We start from the raw sequence: 5,363 nt of genomic DNA on the forward strand, positions 1-5,363 counted from the left end.
ATATAAAAATATTTTATTGAAATATTTATTGTTTTTGTTTTATTGTGGTTTATATAAAAATATGATAGTAATATATATATATATATATATATATATATATATATATATATACAATAAAAAAAAAATATATATACAATTAAAATATATATATTTTTTTCATATTTTATTTAAAAAATGAGTGTAATTTTTCGTTTTTGTTGTGGTGATTGAGACTGCCAGAGGAATCAGTCGATCACACTGATGATGAAATGCATGACTCCTGGCCCGATGCACTACATGCATCAATTACACTAGAAAATTAGTTGGCGTTCGTCTGAAGTCATGTGTTGCGCTTTAAACATAAACACACACTCTTCAATGATGTCACACTTCCCATATATCGCCTGTCCTACAACAGTCAAAGTCTGTCTCTTACCTTACTTTAACCTCCCTTTATTGATTCGCATGCAGGGAAAAATCTATACACTTGCTGTTGCACAGAGAAAGAAAATTCTGATATGAAACTACTATTAATTGGTTCTTGTCTACATTCAACAAAACCTGAAAAAAGAGCAGACACAAGCAGATGTTTCCCGGTCGTGCCGGTCGTTCCCAAACAGTGTTGCCATGGAAACTCCAAATCTAAGGGCCAGTTTCTCGCTCCTAATTCAGACATCCCTCTTTTGTCATTTCCCAAAATGCCCCTGACCCGCTGTGTGCTTGTATAGGTCCCTCAAACACTTTACAATGGCATACTCTATCAAAATGACTTCCTAACCCCACATTCACCCCTCCACCTATCACTGCCTTTACTTCAGGGTCAGAAATTTGCTTTTTTTTTTTTTTTTTTACTGAATATCTGACCTTTTTTTTTTTTTTTTTTTAACGACCATTTGTGTCAGATACTTGAACAAATTAGTTAAAATAACAATCGACTGTTACCTGTAAACTTTACATACAAAAGTATCTATAAATATTGCATAGAATACAGTGTCAGGTAAATGTCCGGTCTTTTATATTAGATACAGCTTTATAGATTTCGATGTAATTTTTTTAACTTCATATTCAGTGTTTTAGAGAGCTTTTTCAAAAAATTTATTAAATAAGATAACATATATTTGCTTTGGATAAAAGTGTCTGCTTAATAATCAAAAATTAAAAAAAACAACTAAAGATCCTCAGCAATTAAACTTATCAGGGAAATCATCCAACAACCAACTTATTTTTTCCTCTGCACATTAAGCAAGCCGGGATAAGAGAACATGAGTCTTACATTACAGCAGTTTTACATTGGACTAAAATGGACTAAATCTTTATTTCTATTAAATGCAAAGTAGAATCACCTGATACCACCATCAAAATCATCAGGTTGTTGTTGAACGTAATTGCGAAATAACAAATATTGTTGCTCAGGGTTGCCCAATATTCTCCTTGTAATGATCCCCAGGGCTTTTAGCAGACAGTGTTCAGGTTTATTCTGCTCACTTGAACTTGTTTCTTGTTTCAGGTGAGGCAGAAGCTGTTAAAAAGGTGTTGAAAGTACATTAAGTACTTGGAGACACACAGGAGAATGAATACACACACACACACACACACACACACACACACACACACACACACACAGAGAGAGAGATGGATTTTCATGTTTTATGGGGACTTTCCATAGACATCATGATTTATGATTTTTTCTAATGGGGACCAAAAATGTGGCCACAATGACAAGGAATTCAGATATTGTTATATGTGAGGACATTTTGTCCCCATAATGTAGGGCTTGCCTGAACCACAAACAAACACACACACCTACACACACCTACACACAAATATTTTTAATTGTCACATTAGCTACTTGAGTCTTTTGTGCGCTCAGAGTGTCTATTCTAACCATAGACAGTTCTTCTGTTATAGGTTCCCTTTTCACCAAACACATGATGAAACACTGTTGACTTCCTGGAAAAGAGAGAGACGGTGCAAACGGAGGCGGGAGAGAGTTGTGATTCTTATCTGATCAGCGGCCCAGATTTCACTCTAGTCACTCTGGGTGCCAAAAGCTAAACCACAGAATGTCATGTATCTTCTCATTCAGCTCCACTGGTGAAGCAAAGCTAAAGAAAGCTTTCAGAAACGCAATAAATCCTTACAGGAAACTTAAAGATGGATCGTATTGAAACCTTAAATTAAATAAGCAAAACCTATTTTATAAACTTTAAAAATATATAAACTATATTTAATGTTTACTCATATATGCCACACGAACACATAAGCATGTTAAATAAATAAATACTTTTTTTACTTTTTACATTTTTTTATATTTAATGTTTGCTCATACAGGCCACTGTTATTTATTACAGCAATACACATGTATTAAATACATAAATAAACTTTAATAAGAACGTTTTCAAACTTAAAATATATAACTTAACTTAAAAATATATTTAATGTTTGTTCATGAAGGCCACTGTTTCACTACTTTCACTCATTACTGCAATAAAGATGATTTACTTGAATACATAAATGAATAAAACGTTTTAATTAATAACCTTCCGCTCAATTTTAAATAAGTTCAGCTTTTAAAAAGCACACCTCTAAACCTTTTCTTCTCTCTGGCTCTGATTCCACTGTTCTGTGTCTTGCGTTTTTAACAGCAAAAATGCAGTCTGTGTTAACCAGCCCTTAGCCAGCATGCTATCACAAATTCAGAATGTGTATGATGTTTAAAAAGTTATTAAAGGGGTCCTATAATGTCCTTTTCACAAGATGTAAAATAAGCCTCTGATGTCCCCAGAGTGTGTATGTGAAGTGTTAGCTCAAAATACCCCACAGAAAAATATTTAGTCTTCAAAACTCCGATTTTTTTTGATTTCTTCAGGTTCGCCACTTTATCCAAGCCCACTGCTCTGTGTTTCCACAATTGCCCTCTGAGTCGCGTTTAGATTTAGTTCTGAGGGTCCCTTCACACCTTAAGGGATCCATTTCAAAAATATACAACCTGATCATGTCGTTCCAAAATGTATCAATAGAAAAGATCAAAACAGAATGGATAGGAGAGTTAGGAATCGACATATCTGAAGACACCTGGGTTAGAGCTGTTGATCGAGTAAATGGGACTTCATCTTGTGCAAGACTCAATCTGATTCAAATGAAAGTTCTCTACCATATTCATTATAGTAAAACAAAATTGGCTAAAATGTACCCAAATATAGAGGAAACGTGTGACCGCTGCAAGGCATCAAAGGGAGATCTAACCCATATGTTTTGGTCATGTCCTAAACTGAGACAATTTTTGATTTCAGTCTTTGAGATTTTAAACTCACCTTTTAAATTAAAAATTCACCCTAACCCAATAATGGCTTTGTTTGGAGTTAGAGGCGACGACTTCCAAATAGCTAAAAATAAAGAGAATGCCCTGGCTTTTGCCACATTAATAGCTAGAAGAAGAATTCTCCTAGAGTGGAAATCACACAATCCACCTACTATGTCAGCATGGCTTAGTGATCTAATGATGTTTCTAAAAACTGAAAAAATTAAATATTTTCTCAGGGGATCAACCAGAACATTTTACAAAACATGGGACCCTTTAATAAACTATTTTGAGAAGAATATACTCCTTCCTCTTTAAAATAATTTGATTATTAAACAAACCCCCCTTATTGATTTTTTTTTGGGGGGGGGGGGGGGGGTAGTTTTGTTAGGATGGGAATTTGTGGGTGAAAATTGTGAAAAAGCAAGGCCTTCAATAGTGTTTATGTCACTGTATACTTTCAATGTACCTTGTTCTGATAAAAATAAATAAATACCCCACAGATATTATAGCATTTTAAAATTGTCAATTTTTGACGGTGAGCAAAAACACGTCAATTTTTGTGTGTCCCTTTAAATGTAAATGAGCTGCTGCTCCCGGCACAGAGGGCGGAGCTTCATGAGCTCGTGCGTGTGCGTGTTAGCAGCTCCGATTACCTCACACAGACACACTGAAAACTTCAAAAAATTGAAACCGGAGTCGGACAAAGATGGAGAGAGACTCAAGAAGAATTTACAATATGTAAAATGCAACAGGACATTTCTGAATGGTTAGTTCATGAATTAATATATCTGATAGGGAGGGGAAGGGTTATGTAAATCTTAGAGTTAGTTAGTGTCACTAACCCGGGAAGAAGCTAAGTCCCAGCAGTTTGTTGTATCTGATTTATCCGATGTTTTACTGAAATACAGGGAAGTATCATAATTTGTGTAAAATCCAGAGTTTGTGTTTATTCACTGATCCTAATGGAAAAACGAAGAAGCATAAACGAATTATGTAAAATTACAGACCCCTGCATGTCACGCGGAAAAATGTTGTCTAAATAAAGAAATTATCTCTCCTTTGATATGCCAGTAATTTCATGCAGTCATGCTCATTGCCAAAAGTGGCACTAACTTATCTGCAGGGTAAATTAATATATTATAGCTAGGCTAAATCTCAAACAGTGTAGCTATCATTTATCAGCAACATATTTCGAGATATCGCCAAGCCATAAAACTGCTCAATATTAAAGCTTACAATATAATATGTCTATTTGTAAAGCTGCTTTGAACGATGTGAATTGAGCGCTATACGAATACATTTTGACAGTAACTTCATATAACTTGATTCGTAAGTTCATCAAAATATTATCCAATTGATCGTTACTGAAATCGCCATGGTTATCACTTAATATAGTACGGCCAAACAGCGTCGTAGATCATTCATAAACTCGCACCATAGACTCGTACGTAAAGGAATGCGCATGCTCGTGCCTCAAGCGTCTATACCAATAAGATTGCTGTTTTATAAACCAATAAAATCGTCACAACACCGTTCGCATACGGTCTATTCGCAGAAGTTCAGATATTTCATCGGATCTGGATTTTCTGCATACGCATATGATCGGAACTCCCAGTACGACTCTCCATTGGAAATGAATGACTTCCGGTCCGACGGCTGTTGTTTGTCGTGTGCAGTGGAAAGGGCTCCAACCACGACCGCTTATGAACTGTCCCATATTAGCATATTTCCCCCTCAGCCATTTGTATACTGTCCAACAAGGCAGCACTTTACATATCTTGTGTCGACACGCCCCACGGAAGAGAGGGGCGGGGTGAGCAGTTGCTCATTATCATTTAAAGAGACATGCACCAAAACGGGTCGCTGTGAACAGAGCTGTTTTTGAGGAGGTAAAAAGGGTGTTGTTTTACATAATCATTGAGGAATTTTAACCAAAGTATGTTACAAACTTTACACGAAGACCCTAAAAAAATCACACCAACTTGTGGAAAATGGGCATCCGATGACCCCTTTGAAGGGACTGCTGTCATACACCTAATCAATTTCTGTATTATTTGTATGTTGAATGTAAGCAATTTAC

This window comes from Siphateles boraxobius, unplaced genomic scaffold (assembly GCF_051911475.1).
Source record: "Siphateles boraxobius isolate OS27281-9 unplaced genomic scaffold, OSU_SipBor_1 24, whole genome shotgun sequence".
In the NCBI taxonomy this organism is placed as follows: domain Eukaryota; kingdom Metazoa; phylum Chordata; class Actinopteri; order Cypriniformes; family Leuciscidae; genus Siphateles; species Siphateles boraxobius.